The 18,084-nt window shown below is 44.8% G+C and overlaps 1 non-coding gene and 1 pseudogene across 1 annotated transcript; one reads left to right on the top strand and one right to left on the bottom strand.

Moving 5' to 3' along the window:
* Positions 1-5,144: 5,144 nt before the first annotated feature.
* On the top strand, positions 5,145-5,260 carry Gm26085 (annotated as a pseudogene).
* Positions 5,261-9,062: 3,802 nt separating this feature from the next.
* Gm24805 lies at positions 9,063-9,166 on the bottom strand. Its single transcript, XR_003952970.1, has one exon. It is a non-coding gene; the product is annotated as a U6 spliceosomal RNA (small nuclear RNA).
* Between the last annotated feature and the right edge of the window lie 8,918 nt (positions 9,167-18,084).

Here is an 18,084-nt window from a genome sequence, read left to right on the forward strand (position 1 = left end):
AAAGACTGCTGGGATTGGTGCCAACACTTTAACCCCACCCACTCCTGACTTATTTATTTTTCCAGTCAGCTGGGAGACCCCTTGCTGCCCCATCATCTAGTGGTGCAGCATTCAAGCCACGAAAGCCCTCAGAATGGTTTTTCTTTGTCTACTTTTGATTTTCATCATAAGTAGAGAGGGCGGAGATGATAGTTCAGCGGGAAACAGTTGAACAGTAGAAATATAATGGCGGCAGCTATGATGGCAAGCGAGCAATTCCAGACAATGGCTCCGGGCAAAGATGGTAGAATGAGGCAAAGAAGGCAGAGGGAGAGAAAGTGTGGTAGACAAACAGAGGAGGCTGTGAGAGCTAAAGATGGGGCTCGTGATACCATGGTTCATGAGCTGTAACACTAGGGCCAAGCGCCCTGACACACAAGGCTCAAGAGCTGCAATGCTAGCTGCTTCTATGAGCTGTGGATTCCAGCATCCATAACTTTGAACTATAGCACTAGCTGGTAGCAACAGCTATAGCTGTTAGTTGCTGTTGCAGCAAGTCCAGGATTTGGTAGCTACTGAATACCACAGGCCACTGGCAATCAAACCTCAGAGCAAAACGCCTGCAACCTGAGCGTTTAGAAACACAAGTCTTTGCCCTACAGCCTGGAGCCGTAAGCCTTTTAGTTCTCAGTGGCTATGAGCTTTTGAGTCTGTCAGTCTAGCTCATAAGCTCTTGGCATTGAAGGACCCTAGTCTGCCAATATTAGAAGAGTGATTCCTTTCCTAGGTGTGACTTCAGAGTAGAGGGAAAAGACTTCAGCCAGCTGCTGGGACCTTATTGAAGGAAGTCCCATCTTTCCCCAGGCTTGTTCCTGATCCTGCAACATGCATGGGGAGAAATGTAATGAGGTTATTGGCAGACTATTCTTCAGCCAAAAGATTGGTATGCACCAAAGTAAAGAAAACTAACACCAGAAGAGCTGCCACTCACAGGCAAGACCAGCTGGAGCAGCTTGTCATCAACAGAGCTTCAAAGGTTAAGGTCACATTGAAGACCTATGGAGACCATCCTGGCTGGTCGGCCCCATGAAGAGAGGGGCTGGCGTTTCCCACTCCTCTACATGGAGTAGATCTGACCACTTTCCTTTGTATATCCTCAGGACCTTCCCAAACTCTAACATCCTGGCTTCTAACACTTTCAGTTTCCTTAAAGCCCCAGGAGAAATGCTTTTAGTTTTCTCTTTCCCTGTATTCTTAATTACAGGCATCACACATACTCTATCCAATACAAATTTCTTTCCCAAAGATGTCTGATTAGCATTTCTGACTTGTCCTGCCCACCTCCATGGACGTCTCAGTGACAGTCAATCTCAACATGCTAAAGATGGGACTCGTGGCTTCTCTCCACTCCCCTCAACGGTGCTCCCGCTGTTGTAGTCATCTGTTTACCTGTGGGTCATGTGCACTGAGCTTACTGCATGAACTATTGCTAGTGGGAGTAAGGGGAGGAGACAGGGAAGAGCATGAAGAGAGACAGTAGCATTAGGAAGAGCATTAGGAGATACAGTAGCATTAGGGAGAACATGAAGAAATACAGTAACATTAGGAAGAGTATGAGAGATAGAGTAACATTAGGGAGAGTATGAAGAGATACAGTAGCATTAGCCAGGTGATGGTGGCACACAGCCTCAGCTCTAGGGAAGGAGAGGCAGGTGTTTGAGGCCAGTCTGGTCTACAGAGCAAGCTCCAGCACAGCCAGGGCCACATAAAGGCCACAAAATCAAGCTGGGGTGGGGCTGGGGAAGGTGGGAGTGAGGGGAGGGAAGTTGACTAGGAGGGAACGAAGAGCATTTTAGGTTGGAGTTCCCCAAATTTGAAGGGGTAGGGTAAATTCAAGAACCTTCCCAAAGGAGACCTAGAATATGTGTTCACTTCCCTTACTTCCTTTCTGGCATTTTTTTCTTCAACTTCATCCAGTAGGTTAGGCTTTAGAGAGTGTGATGGGACAAAGGGCTTGAGAGCATGGTTCAAGACATGATGAAGACAGGCATCAGGAGCTGAGTTCATTTCCACTATGGAGTGTGAGTTTGTATAATAGTTGTTATGATGGGAAAGTGTGACCAGGCCCTTGCTTCTAACCTGTCAAGTTCTTTCCTTGACACTGGGAGTGGAACCCAGGGCCTCCTACATATCAGGCAGATGCTGTACCTCTGAGCTATACCCTGCCCCAGCCTCCTGCTTCAGATCATGATCCGAAGTGAAGATCTGGCTTTCCCACAGGGACCACCCCCCCCCCTGTTTTGCCGTAGGAAGGTAAAGAAACAAGCTCCTGCTTGCCTTTTGGGTCCTGGAGTTTTTACAACCGTGTAACTGCTTGTTATGTTTTCTTTAGGCCCTCTGTTGCCAGCTCATTTAAAGTTTGATGCGCTAATCTTTTTGAATGATGACAGGTCAGAACTGTAACCTCGAGACATTTTCAGGTAAAGGCAAGACACGGGCACTCCTTGATTTTGTTTGTGGGAAGTCTGTTCTAGCCCACGGGGAAACAGGCCCATCACCGGAAGGGAATTGGAAAAGCCATACTGGCATCTGGTAGTTTTGAGGGGTGCTTAGAACTATGGATAGAACCTTTTTCAGAGAAGTAATTTTCAGTATTTGTTTGTAAATGGGGCTTAGAGAGCGCCTGGTTTGTAAGCTGCCTAAGTAAGCACTATTTTGTGTTGATCTACTCACCAGCTTTCTGGGATGGCTGGATTTCTTTTTCTTTTTCCAACTGAAGGTGGTTGATAAAATGCAACAGGAGAGGATGTTTCCAACTGGAATGTGTAGTCCAGAGGAATGGAGGCACCCCTCTTCCTCCTTCTGCCTCCTTCTATTTATTTGTAGAAATAATGCATTTACACAGTAGAAATCTCATTACAAGTTTTCTATAGATTTGAAATGTGATGAATATTGAAAACACAATTCTGTTGTCTACAGGCACAATACTAGGAAATTATACAACAATATAGATTAGGGCTCAGTCTAGCCCAGAGAATTCTGCTAGAAAGAAAACCCCTGAAGTTCATGGTCAAGAATCACTTTCATGTCAGAACAACCTATTTATCAGCTTTCCCCTTACTGATTCACTCATTCTAGGTATTTCACTCAATATAAGCCATTCCTTTCTAGGTATCCCAGGCTGCCTTTCAGCTCATCAGCCCTCTTGCCCCTGCCTTCTAAGGGCTGGGATTGCATGCATGTGCTCCATACCTGGCAATATATCCATTCTGAATAAAAAAAAAAATTGCACATAGCATCAGCAAACGGAATGAACACATGACTTATTTTAATTCTATTTATTACTATTATTATTATTTTATTTAGGATGTTTTTGAGACCTCAGGTCTCATTATGTAGCCCAGGCTAGAGTCAAAATCACAGAGATCTGCCTGCTTCTGCCTCCGGACTGCTGGGATTAAAGGTATTCACCACTATGTCCAGTAGGGCTCCTTTTTACATAGGGTCCCAATAGCATAAAAATTTTGCAAATCCACAGGTGAGCATTCTGTTCCCATCATTTATTTATGCAGCTCTCATGACCTAGATTTATCCAGCCAGAGGCCCTTCAGAAAGAGAACACACTTACTTGGTCAGAGCGGGGGTTTCCTCTTCTCTGAAACCTGCGGGTTACGGCAAACTGTTGGGTAACTATAGTTTCCAAAAAGAAAGGCTATTCTATATATTTTCTATGATTAAACTTGTTATCTGATGGATAGAGTCTCTATAAAAACACAGATGAAAAATACAGAAAAGAGAGAGAGAGAGAGAGAGAGAGAGAGAGAGAGAGAGAGATGCCTGTGAACTTCAGGAGGAAGAGTTGGAGAAAACAGAGTTAAGCATTCACATCTGTTTTGCCATAACGAAATTCAGCTTTTACACACACTGCTTAGTGGTTGATTCTGAAAGAACCATTGGAGAAAGTCATTATTGTGATACAGGTGTAAAAACAGACATTGGAATGTTCAATGATTTTATTTTCTTAGTTTTCTAATTAATTCCCCCACAATTTTTTTTGTTTTAATGACATTTTTTTTTTTAACAAAGAAACTTCACCAAGCCTAGCACGAATCTAATCTTTCACAATGCTTTGATGTAACATAAAAGTCAACAACAAGCCAGGCATGGTGGCGCATGCCTTTAATCCCAGCACTCTGGAGGCAGAGGCAGGCAGATTTCTGAGTTCGAGGCCAGCCTGGTCTACAAAGTGAGTTCCAGGACAGCCAGGGCTATACAGAGAAACCCTGTCTTGGGAAAAAAAAAAATCAACAACATTATCGAAAGCAGCTCAAAGCTGTTGTGACAGGTTTCCAACATTGTGAACTAGGCAACCACCAAGAGCCTATGTAACTTCCATATGTTCAGTTCAAAATGTCAGTAAACTCATTTCATAACAACTTTGGACTGCTCTCTTCCCCCTTGTAGTAAGAATGGGGGCCCAAGTTGTTATGTTCAATAACTAAAAAACGAGCTAGTTACTCTCTCAGGGCTTAGGGTGAATATATTCAACAAAGTTCACTCTTAAGGACCAAAATGTAGTCTTAGAATTTGCCCTGTGGTCTTGAGCCATTTACCGGAAGCCATCCTGACCTGTTCCTTTTGGGTAGGAAAGAACAGCTGTCTACCTTTCCCGTCAGAGTGCTAGTTAGTCATCTCTGAGATGTCATCCTCGGGAATGCAGTGGAAGGAGTCAGAGATGACCCCCCCCCCCCATGCCGAGGTTCTACAGTCAGAGCTCATGTAGAAAAGCGTGCTGAGCCTCGTGAGATGGCTGGGCCAGGAGCAGGAACTGGCAGGTCCTTGTTCTGAGCATGTGTTGATTCAGAACCAACACATGATTCACAGAAGCCTGAATGTGGGAGATTGCTCAGAATGGCACATGGCCAGTGTTCCCTCAAACATGCCTGAGAACATTAACACATCTTCCCAGCTAGCAAAGACAAGTGGAAGGTAAGCTGGCTCTGAGGTTTTAGGCCTGGAAACTAACATCTCAACTACTTGACACTAACTTTTTATATACCTGTTATTTCCTTTATACCATTAGTTAATGGTATAAGAAATTCACAGCATCTCCCGCAAACACATAGCTATAGTTATAAAGATGATAAAAACCAATCAGTGATGCCCCTGCCCCTAGAAGGGTTACAGGTGGCTGCTGTGTCACATGTGTCTCAGTATGTGGCCAAGAGAGGCTCTGTCTACACTCAGTGTTCTATCTATGGACATCTAATAACCTAACATTCCCTGAAAACAGCAAGCCTGAGGTGACCACCAGTTCAGCACCAGACAGGCCAGGGTGGGCTTCCAGGATTGGGAGCAAGCCAGGGACTAGAACACCACCTCCCCCCTCCCCAACCTGGGATCTCTAGGCCCCAGGCAGGAGTGAGCCTGAGATAGACAACCCTTGCATGGGACTACTCTGGCAGGCCGGGTGACAGTCTAGTGCAGCACAGGCCTGGGGATGGGAGACAGATCATACCTGAGGTGACCCCCTGCCCAGAGCCATAATCCATGAGAGGGACACAGCACTCCTGAGACCACTGCTGAGACAACTCCAGACACTCAGGACTTTGGGATCCATTAAAAGGAGCAAGTAAGTGAAGGAGAAATGGAAGAGAAAGAGAAACAGAAGGACGTGGGCACAATGAAAAGAGGCAGAGCTGGAGACTGGACGGTAGTGAAGAACAGCATGATGCGAGTAGCCGGTGATGCCACCTGGGACCATGTCCTTTGCTGCCACCAGAGGCTACACCTGGGTCGCCGGTCCTGCAGCAATGTGGGAGACCTGTCCCTACTTCTTGTCCCCCATGTGGTGGCTTAGATGCCTTCCTCCCCTCCCCATCTCCCTTCAACACCTGCAGGCCTGGCCCCAGGATCATGAGAGCAGGAGAGCTGGCCCTGCCCCTCACCAGCTGTAGCACTTGGGAGAGTGTGCCCTGCACCTCACCTGGGCAGCAGGGTAGAGCTGGCCCTGGTTGCACCCTGGTTGGTGAGCCAGCCCTGAGGGTGTGAGATTGAGGGAGTCAGTGGATATCTGAGATACCTGAGCTCAGATATCTCTCAGGTCCAGATCCAGGGATTTGAATTGACTCACCCCAACATCTACCCCATCCATGAAATGCTGAAATTCATGAAGGGCCAGTCCTACGCATCCCAAACTACAGGATCTCCATGACACAGGGCAACAACAAGATTTCTGAGAGGACTTCTGGGTGGGGTGGGGTTGAGGCTCCAGTATTGACAGAGTAGCAGAAGCCAGAAGCCTCGTACCAGACCAAAGAGTCACTGCAATGAACATTTGTAAGCCAAAGAAGTGTGATCAAATGGGTGTATTGTGGGACACACTGTGACACACTACAGCTCCCACAATGAGATTTCTCTCTCTCTCTCTTTTTGTTTGTTTGTTTGTTTGTTTTTCGAGACAGGGTTTCTCTGTATAGCCCTGAGATTTTTTTTTTTCTCTTTTCGGGGTTTGGGGGTGGTGGAGATTGTAAGGGTGGTTGATGGTGAGAGATGAGTGAGATTGGGGTGCATGATGTGAAATTTATAGAGAACCAGAAAAAAGTAAAAACAAAACAAAAACCCAATCAGTAACGAAGTAACGGCTCTAGGAGCTGGACAAAGCTGAGGAACCCAGATCAACTACCTGCCGACTCTAGTGATGGATACCTATCATTGTATACATGCTAGCAGCGGTACAATGTAACAAGACTGGGCCCCATGGTAGTGGTTCCAACTTATGCTCCCACTAGCAAGTTTAGAGTTGCAGTCTGTTCTATATTGGCCACACTAATACTGGTATGGCCAATTTTGCCTCTTTGGTAGGTATGTGATAGTATCTCATTGTGGTATTAATTAAAATTGTCTGACCACAATGAGGTTTTTTATTTTATATTTATTGGTCATTTAAACATAATCAACATAATTGAGTATATCCCAGTGTCAACTGTGGCCTTCAGTGAGTAAGAGTGTCTCAGTATCTCTCAGCCATTGTAACAAACTATACCACAGTCATGATGCTAGATGCCAGTGAAGTGTGTGCTGAGGTGAGGGCACATATGAAAATAGTTTCCTATTCAATTCTTCTGTAAGTCCCAAAGAGTTCTAAAACTAAAGTATATTAATTTAGAAGAAGTATTTCAGTGTGTAAATATTATGTAATTGCCACATAATTTGTAGGAAAACTCCATGCAGCTGCGGAATTGCTGAGTTCAGAAACAGGGGTATATCTTGAGGCGCTTTTAGTTGTTTACATTTTAAATTTTATTTATGTTTTTACTTTATTGCCCGCAGGCATGTCAGTGAAGCACATTCACGCTGCTGCTGGAGGCCAAGAGGGCATCAGATCCCTGCAGCGGGAGTTCCTGGTGGTTGTAAGCCGCCATGCCGGTGCTGGGAATTGAACTCAGGTCCTCTGGAAGAGCAGCCAGTGCTCTTAACCACTGAGCCATCTCCACAGTCTAATTTTTCGTCATTTTTGACATAAAAGAACAAAATGCATACAGAAGAAATATACAAACTGTAACTCCCCAGCTCCCTGACCACCCACAAAGTGAGCGCTCCCACATAAACACCACCTATAAGAAGCACCAAACACTGCCTACACCCCAGAAACTTAGGAACTTCTAACACCGTCACCTAGTTTTGTCTGTCTTACAATTAATAAAAGAGTAATATTGTCTGTTTTGTTTGGGGGCAGGGAGGGTCTGGCTCTTTTTGTTGAACTGTACTAATGAAAGCTGTCTGCCGAGTTTGTGTTCCGTATTTCCATCCCTTTACACTTTCCCATTGTGTAGATAGATCGAAATGTATTTATTCTGTGTGGCTAGCATCTGAGTTGTTTCAGGCTATGATAGTTATGAAACTACAGCTACAAACATTCTTGTGTCTGTTTTTTGAACATGTGCATAAAATTCTCGCTGGCCATGTGCCCAGAGCAACATTTTCTGGATAAGAGGGTGCGTGTGCATTTAGTTTTAGAAAAGAATTCCAGGTTTAACGTGATAATTGTACGGATTTTCCTCCCCTCACCACCGATGGCTAATCTACATCCACACCATCCCTGTGTGGCCTGTCTTTCGGCCTTTCTTACTTCTGCCCTTTAGATGAGCATGTGGTTTTCCTCATTGTGGTCTTAATCAGAATCTCCCTGATTACTGATTATTCTGTTTTTAATACTTATAGGCCATTTACATATCACTATAATGAAATATTTACTCACATTTTCAAGCATTTGAATTGTGATCATTTTTTTCCTTATTTGTTTTATCAGTTGCACACACACACACACACACACACACACATTAAATTTCATCTCTTAGTTTGTGGCATCCACTTTGACTTCACTAAAGGCCTTTGATAAACACAACTTTTAATATAGCTGACCCAGTCAATCTTTTATTAATCAATTTATGTCTTACTTATTTCCATTTCTTAAGGCCATGAGTATGTTTTCTTTTCTAAATTATCATTTAAAATAACACCAACCTTCTCCCATTTGCTTCTGAATCCTCATGGAATGCTCTCTCTCTCTCTCTCTGTGTATGTGTGTGTGTGTGTGTGTGTGTGTGTGTGTGTGTGTGTGTTGGCTGTAGCAAGAGGCCCACTATACAAGGCCTTGGGTTCAACACACAGCACTGAAACAAACTAATAGGTAAGTCTTTCTCCCATCTCATTGTGGGGCTACCATTCTCGTGAAAGTCGTCTCTATCTGTGCGTGGAGGCTTCCAGACTCCAATTCCCACCGGTTCGTGCTTTGTTCTCGCTCCACCTCTGCGCTGCCTCCGTGCCAAGTTATCTAGTGGAGTAAGTCATTGACCTTTCTGTTCTTTTCCAATGCATCTTGGCTGCTACTTTATATTTCAGCTAGACTTCAGAATCAGCTTCTTAATTGATGATACGCAAATGCACGAACATGCTAGAACCTGCTATGATTTCTTTTACACTGAAATGGCACAAGACCCACAGGCTACCTAAGGAACTGGCATCTTTAACATATCGAGCCTTCTGGTTCATGAGCTGTTTTTTTTTTTTGTTCCTTGAAATAAAATATGGAACGTTTTACAAATTTGTATGTGATCTGTGCACAGGGGCCCTGCTAATCTCTGAATCAGTTCAATTTGAGTATATGTGCTGCTGGGCCAAACACCTGCGAGCTCTTTTTAAACCTCCATTTACTAAGGCCCCGGGGTTTGGAATAGTATTCCATGGCTTTATGTATTTTATAGTTTATATGTTTTTATAAGCATATGGCTCACATGTCTTAATGTTTATGACGTACCTGTTCGTCTGCTTTACAGCAACTGTGTACATGTTCTATAGTTACTTTGTCTGTGCTTTGCCCTGCCTGAGCTCCAGCTTCCGGCCTCCAGCACTTGCCTCAGACGCGTGAGTAGCTGGGACGGTAGGCATGCACCATTGCATCTGGGTGACGTCTAATGTGCTTGGCACTCTTTGAAATAATATCCATTGAAATTTCATTTTCTGTTAGAAGTTTAAGAGATTTCTTTTTACCATATCGACTTTATATGGAGTAAACTTTCTGTATGTGTGTTGGGAGATTTGCTTGGAGGTTCTTTTTGACATTTTATAATCTCATTTATATCTTCTGCAAATGTTTTATTTTTCTTTTGAATCCTTTTACATTGTATTTATTTTTCCTCCCTCATTACATTCTCTTGGGCCCTCAGGAGAATCTCAAACAGAGGGGACTATAGTGAGCATCCTTATTATGCTGGATTTTAATAATTTTTTGTGGACCTGGGGATTGTTCTCAATTTTAAAGGAAAAAAAAATCAACATCTCACCACTATATTGATCACGAGTCTTAGAATTAAATCCCTTATCAGATAGAGATGCTTCTCTCATCACTGAGTTTCCTTCTAACATTATATAGTATATTGCTTCTTCTATTTTGTTTGAACGCCCTGGCACTGAGCTAAACCCCACTCCAATGCTTTCTGTGTTTTGTTTGAGAAAGTATCTCAGATCTATCTGGCCTCTAGCCCACCACCTTCCTGTCTCAGCTTCCAGTACTCTGGAATTAAAGCCATCTCTCTCTCTCTCTCTCTCTCTCTCTCTCTCTCTCTCTGTGTGTGTGTGTGTGTGTGTGTGTGTGTGTGTGTGTGTGTGTGTGTGTGTGTGTGATGCACACGTGCCATGGCACAGGTATGGAGGTCAGAGGCCAGTGGTAGAGTCATTTCTCTCCTTCCATTTTTGAGTTCCAGAGATCACACTCAGGGAATGCCTTTTGAGATTTTTTTTTTAAGTTTACTTAATGGGGTGGGGTGGGGTGGGGAATCTAGTTAAGTCCCAGGTAGAGAATCGTACAGGGAAAGATTCTGTGGATTTAAGGCTTTGTTTATGGTATGCTTACAATACTAAGGGTCAGTAGCTACATTAAGAAGTAAAACCTTACCAAGAAAAAAACTTCCAAAAGAATTCTTAATTCTTCTTGGTTTTGAAAGTAAAATTAGGGGATGGAGACATGGCTCAGCTGTTAATACTGCAGAGGACCCAGGCTTGATCCCCAGCACCCATATTGGGCAACTCATTCCTGCATGTAACTCCAGTTCCATGGGATCAAACGCCCTCTTCTGGACTCCATGGGTATTGCACACACAGGGTGCACATACAGGGAAGCAGGCACATGCACATGAACAAAAATAAATAAACCAGAAATGGTAAAGTTAATTATCAAGCATTTTTAAAAGTAAATCCAACTGTAATCAGAAGGTAGAATTGCTATTTCTAATTTTTTGTTAGCATATCAGTTTCACTTCCCGGTAATAACACCAGCAATGAAGACAAAAATAAGCAAAAAAATGCAAACTAAATATATAATTATGATAGCTCCTTAAAACATAAAGCATTATTTACAAAACCGATGCTTGGCTCAAACCGATATTTTCATCCAGGTGCCCAGTAGGATGAGATCATCCAGAAACCCTGGACATGGGTCCCTAAAGTAACGCTCTGTTCTTCAAGCCTTTCTATGCATCTGAATAATGAAATCCCCTCGTCCTCTCTCACACCTCTGAATAAGCCAGAGAACACAGAAGGATAGACACCGGAAAAAAAAGGTTGCACCCAACTCTGTTATCTGATGAAGGTTGCCCAAGGCGGATGGACAGATGGGTGCGTGTTCCAGCCTCACCTGCTGATCAAGAGAAAGAGACAGGTGACTCTGAGCTGCAGAGGATGTCGGAGTCAGCAGGTAATGGTTGCGGTTTCCAGGGCCTGAGCAGCTCCCGGCTCAGTTGCAGGATGGTCATTGCTTGCTCCTGCTTCTCAGTGTCTGGTGGAGCACATAGCTATAGCAGGATGTCCTTCCTCTGAAGTTCCCATTTCTCCTGGTACCTATTCTTTGGGGTGCTCACATAGAGACTGAGACCAGGTATCCTCTTAAACCTCATTTGTAAGTAAGCCCCAGACAGTAGAAATACAGGCAGCAGACATATTGTTCTTTTAAAACAAATGTTTTTTATGAAGAAATTTTCCTTTAAGATACGATTGCTTAGGAGTGGAGCAACCTGGGCTGCCTGTGGACATTTAAACAGTCTTCTTTGGGGCTCCGAGTCGGCAGGCAACGGCTCCTGGCAACAGCAGGCCACACAGTTCCATAGATGGTCAAGGTGCTATGGACCTGGATTTTCCCTACTCAAAAGATCTGGATTAAAGGTGTGTAGAACAACATGAACTAAAGCCACATCTCATTTTGTTATACTGTGGCAGATGTGGGGTCTCTGTCCCAGTCTTCTCGGGTACGAATTCGGTCAAGGGGCAGAGTTTAAGTGAAAGTTTGTCCAGCGGAGCAGCAGTTTAGCTGGAGAAGCTGAACTGAACACTCTCAAGAGTTGGACTCTCGAGGCAGAGCTTCATGTTGGGGGTCTACGCTGTGGGTTTTAAAGTTTTAAGGAATACTTGTGACATGGGTGGCAAGCTCATGACTCTTTTTCTGTCACAAATCATGGTGGAGTAGATCTTCCTTTTAGAGTGTTTTCTACCACCATCTACACAAAAGGAGAGGGGTATAAAAGCCACAATGTAAGCAATATTATAATGACGTCATGAATCCCATAGTGAGGATTCAGACCCTTTGTGTATTAGTCAGGGTTTATACATTGATTTATTAGAATGCCTTACAGGCTAATGCAACAAAGGCAGGCTATGAATGGAAAGTCCTAGACTCCAGGAGCTACTCAACCCATGAGGCTGGATATTTCCGCTGGTCTTCAGCATACTCTGAAATCCTGAAGAAGGCTCTAATGTAGTGGATCTCAGCCTTCCTGATGCTGTGACCATTTGATACAGTTCTTCAAGTTCTGGTGAACCCCAACCATAAAATTATTTTCATTGCTAGTTTATAGCTGTCATTTTCCTTCTGGTATAAGTTTTATAATGTAAATCTCTGTCTTTTCTGATGGTCTTGGGCAACCCTTTTGAGAGTCATTCAACCCCCAAGGGGTCATAACCGATAGGTTGAAAAGTGCTATGCAGTCCCCTGAGAACTGTTGGGCAGTCTGTGGTAGTCCCTTCCTGGAGTAGACATTAAGAAATATCCTTACCCGTGATTTAATCACTTGTGTTAGAGAAAGTGGAACAATCCATGAAAGAGAAATAGTGCCCGCACATGTTGTTCAGGGAGACCCTGTGGGTGCCAGCCAGAGGCTGCCAAGACCAAGAGTGACTTTGTTCCCTTTCTCGTGTCCTTCATATCCCCTGGCCAGCTTGGCTTCTTTGTGCCCAGACCTCTCAAGTCTCCTCCCTAGCACTCCCGACCTTGTCATTCAAAGCATAATGGTCCCTTTAACCCTAGCATCATGCTAGCAAGAAGATGGCCAAACACAGTAGGCATTCAAAAAGGGTTTGCTGGGCCCGGGATGTTTATGTGTTTACATGTCTTCAGAATTGCTCTTCTCTATAGCCAAAGGCTAGCTTTGAACTCTGATTCTCCTGCTTCATCCTCCTGTGCAGGGAGTGAGGGGCAAGACCAATTCAGGCAAGTAAAATGGATAAATGGGACAAACAAACGAAACATCTGCTTTTCAGAGAAGTTAAACGTGTAGCTTCTGATGCCATTCCTGAGAAGACTCGTGTCTCTATCTTTTTTTAAAGATATTGTACTATTGGCATGGCATTTAGCAAAACTTGTATATTTTTCTAGGTTGTATTCTTAATTGACAAATAATATTTGTGTGTTAACAGAGTGCAATAGGCCAATGGGTACTTGTATACAAGCTTGAATTTAAAATCGGTATTTTCTGTGTGCTACCCAACATATACTTACCTATACCAGACTGTCTGACTTGTTCTCCTACAGCAAGCGTAACGAGTTGATTTCTACCAACCTTACTTCATTCTATTTGCTGGCTACATGGACAACATATGCTACCTCATAAGAGGAGTGGGCACGAGGTATGTGCATATTACTGTAACAGGGTCTCATCCCTTAGTAGTCACCAACAGCTTAGCACAACTGACTCCATGATGGAAGTACCATTCAGGTCATATCATAAAATTCAACATGCAGACAGTGTATCACTAGTCAAAATGAAAAGAAAGACCTTATGTGCTTATCAAAGCCCACAGTTCTGGGGAAGTCTCTAAATGCACCGACCTGGCTTCCTGGCTTCTGTAGTTCTGCTTCTGGCTAACCATTCTCGTTAACTGAAGTATGTCAACCTAGAATATGGTTTTTGTGCTTAAAAGTTCATGAGAAGAGGCTCAGTGCTACACTGGGATCCCAAACACCCAGTGCAGGTGCTGGCTGTCTAATAAATCCATTCTATTGGCTTATGTCCATACCTTAGCAGCCTTCTTGGGTGGACATCTTACAACATTTTTAGAGCTCCCACTGAGATCCCAGAGACCAGAACTCAAGACATCAAGGGTCTCAGAGCCCCTTGGAGTAGGGAAGACTGAGGTCAAGGAGCTCCACCATCTCTGAAGAAAAAAAAAAAAGTAGAACAACCACTCCCAGGCCAGGGGAGGGGATCATGGCAAGACAACACAGCCTGGATAGACCACAGTCTCAGGGGATGCATAGCCTGAGTCCCACATCCCTAAGACTCCCTTAGCTCAATCACTGCCTAAGGCTTTGGAGGGATCTGACACCATGGAGCTTTCCACCCCAAAGGAAAACAGAAAGTTGCCTGGCCTGTCACCTCTGGAGGTAAGTCTGGTTAGGCTACCTTTTGTTTAGACACATAGGACAGGTCGGGGTGGCAGGTAATTCAGTGTCCAGGATCCATGTGAGATGTCACTAGATTCGCCCAGACTGTTCATGTGTATGAATGCGTGATGGCCACCCCTGGTAGTCTTTTTCTCCACCCCCCCCCACAACACACCCATGTGTATGTGTCTTTCTATGAATTTCTGTTAGTTCTGTTTCCATGTATTGACCTGTGGCTTTCTCTGAGACCTACCCTGGCTAAAGACTTGCTCTTTTATATTGGGGACCTGAATCCTTTTGGCTCTGCCAGGTCATCCAGAGGAACTTCCCGAGTCCTCTGCCTTGTGGAGCGCTCACTTGGCTCCTGCTCACGGTTAGAGTTAGTCCTGGTCCCTGTGTGGAGGTAACGAAGGGTTGGGCCTTTCTGCCATCAAAGTGGGATGCACACAGGGCCTGAGAAACAGTTCCCTCTGCTCCCCGACCTGCTCTAAGCAGCCAGGGAGGGAAAGAGCTCCCTTGGGATGAGCTCAAAGGAGAAGAGAAAGCTGCACACCTTCCTCCTTCATGATCTAGCTCTTCTTTCCAACCAATGGTCTGTATAATTGGAAAACTCAAATCCCACCATCCCTGAAGAAAAAAAAAAAAGTAGAACAACCACTCCCAGGCCAGGGGAGGGGATCATGGCAAGACAACACAGCCTGGATAGACCAGATTTTCTCTTCTGTCCAACACAGACCAAGGAGACTTTAAACAATTTTTGCCAGGTCCTTTTTAGAAGCATTAAAGGCTGCTGCTAAAAAGATTTTCTTTGTCACCCAGTAGGCCCCAGATATTAGAAAAAACCTTTTAAAAGTTAGAAAAGTTAAAGGTATAGGCAGGTCCCAGTTGATGGAGGTAGCTCAAAGGTCAACTGTATAAACTGAAAGCCATTGCCACCTTCTCTCATAATGAGACATGATTAAACTTACAGATACCCAGCAAAAATTTGTTGTCTTACCCTCTGTTAGGAGAATATCTCCTAGCGGAAAGTTCTATCTCCAATCAATAGATATAGTTAGATTATCTCTCAGATTGATAACAAAGATTCCCTGGAGTATGGGCAGAAAGCAACCCCCCAGGACTGGCCCAACATCAAGTTCCTGAAATTGTTCAACTCACCAGTTCAGCTACCTCCATCCAGATTAAACAATACCCCAATACCCTGTAAACAAAAAGAAACTTGCAGTCCATATTGCCTAGCTCAGAGAAAAAGAAATCTTGGTGCCCCATTGGTCACACTGGAATATGTCTCTACTGCTATGAAGAAACTTGGGACCTCTGACTCTCATGAGTCTGATTCCTCCAGAGAAACAAGTGCAGTGTCTTGGACCTGAAAGATGCAGGCTTCAGCCTCCCGTGGGCAGAGGTGAGTCAACCCATCTTCGCTTTTAAATGGACAGACTCGGAGAGAGGTTACAGTAGGAAACTTGCAGCCTCAGGGACTTACAAAACCTCCAGTCCTGTTTGATGAGACAGTACATGTGGATCTCTTGCCTTTCCATCAGAGGTTTCCCGAGACCATATGCTTACAATATGTAAATGACCTCCTTCTAGCCTCTAAAACTAAAGGTATACAAGGACCACCAAGGAACTGCTGCAAGAGTTACAGACCTTGAAAGCCCAACTTTGTGCACCAGAGGCTACCAGCTGAGGGGAAGCAAAGGAGCCTGTCTCAGAGTAGAATTACTGCCATCCTTCAGATCCCAGCCCCAAAGCCTAAGAGAGAGGTGCAAGAGATCCTAGGAGCAGCAGGAGATTGCGGCCTCTGGATACCAGTTTGTGGAACTAGCAAGTCCTCATACACCAGCACAAAGAGGGGCACTAAGCCCCTGGTTGGGACTGAGACTAAACAAAGACATTTGAAGCTTGAAAGATCCAGCTGTGACTTTAGCTCCTGCCCTAGTACTTCCTGATGTAATGTTTGTCCATAAAACAAAAGACAAAAGGGGGTTTAACCCAAACTTTGGGGCCATGCAATTTCCTTGTGATGTACCTGCCCAAACGAATGGACCCTGTAGCCACAGGATGGCCCACCTATCTAAGAGCTGTGGCAGCTACTGCTGGTCTAACACAAAACAATAAACAAAAAGGTTAACTCTGGGTCAAGATGATCTACCCACAGCACCCCATGCTCTTGAGGGCATCCTCTGAGAAACACCGGAATGCTAGCTGATGCCTGTGTGACCCAGTACCAGGCCCTACTCTTGGACCACCCTTGAGTCTAGTTTGAGAAACCCATTACCATCAGCCATCAATTCTGCTTTATGACGATCTCTTGCTGGATGCCAACCTACAGGTGTTCATCTGTGATGTCACAGCTGAAAGATGAAGCCTGCTGCGCGGGAGCAGTCTTCTCTGGTGGATATCCCACAACATGATGATTGGAATATGAAGTCTCCCAGAAGAGACGCAGGAAACCCACCTCTGCATTTTCCCACCGCCTGTGCAGTTAGAGCTCCCCTCCCCTTGCCCCCTTTCCCAGCATAGATGCCTCCAGCCCTTCAGAGAAGGCAAACGGAGAGGACCCAGCCTGGCACTAGAATATTGTAATTGGTGGCACTCCCTTCCCCTTAACGGACTCTGGCCCCCCTGGAGGGGGGGAGATGCTGGCTTTGGGAATAGACAAACTGCAACATAACCCAGCCTCTGTGTCATCAAGGCTGATACTTTCCTTGATAGATAACTAACATTCCTCTGGTGCCGATGGTTCCCGTCCTTGAAGGAAACAAGGACCAAGCATCCTTGAAAAGATAAGTGGCCCACTCTGGGACCATGAGAGAAGGGAGAGTAAGTGTTCCCAGAGAGCCGTGACCAGCTTGTAAAAGTACGCTAACTTCTGATAGCACCATAAAGTTACTTCCCAGGTCAGAAGAGTCCCCTCCCAGCTGCACGATTCTGCTCCTGCTGTCTGAACAAACAATATCAGGTTTGAAGGATGGCTTCCCCTTGTCACCTCCCCTGTCACGTATCCCCAAAGCCTGAGGATCCCTGCTTATGCATGTGTGTGTATAAATACTCTAAGCCCCCTGGATGGGGGCATCGCATTCCTAACCTGCACAGTGGGGAAGGCTTGCCATCCGGGTCTGACTCGTGAATAAAAGCTCTCTTTGTTATATTACATTGGACTTGCAATGCTTAGAGTTCTTCTAGGGTTCCCGAGACCTGGGCGTAACATCCTTACAGGCTTACTCGTTGAATGCTTGCTCTCTAGGTGGTAGTGCTACTTTGGAGGCTCTGGAACCTTGGAGGAGGGATTTAGTTAGAGCACAGTCTCTGGGGCCATGGCTTTGAAGGATAGACTTGGACCCCTGTCCCTCCCTTGCTCTCTGCTTCCTGTTTGACACGAGGCAAAGAATCCCTTCTGTCACAAGCTCAGCCAATCACAATATCCTGCCCAAGCACACAGGGCAAAGCCACCCTGGATTGAGCCCACTGACACTGTGAGCAAACCAAAACCAAAACCAAACAAATGGCTACAAACCCCAAATCTTGTCTCCCTTAAGATTTCCGTTTTTAGACACTAGGAACACAGCCGGGATGACAAGAACTGACTGACGAGACTGAGTCTAAAGCCCCGGGTGTGGGAAGATGATCTATGAAGAGAGGTCTTCAATCTACTTGAAATCCTAGCATTCTGGGGACTGTGGCAGGAAGAACAAGTGTTCCACTCCCAGAGAGACAGCACAGTGGTTAAGAGTGCTTATTGCTCTTGCAAAGGCCCTGAGTTTGGTTCCCAGCATCCATGTGGGATGGTTCACACCTGCCTGCAACTCCAGTTCCCAGAGATTGGATGCTTTTTTTTTTTTTTTTTTTTTTTTTTGGCTTCCACGTTTTTTTGCAGACACGTGGCACAC

Source organism: Mus musculus, chromosome 19 (assembly GCF_000001635.26).
Source record: "Mus musculus strain C57BL/6J chromosome 19, GRCm38.p6 C57BL/6J".
In the NCBI taxonomy this organism is placed as follows: Eukaryota; Metazoa; Chordata; class Mammalia; order Rodentia; family Muridae; genus Mus; species Mus musculus.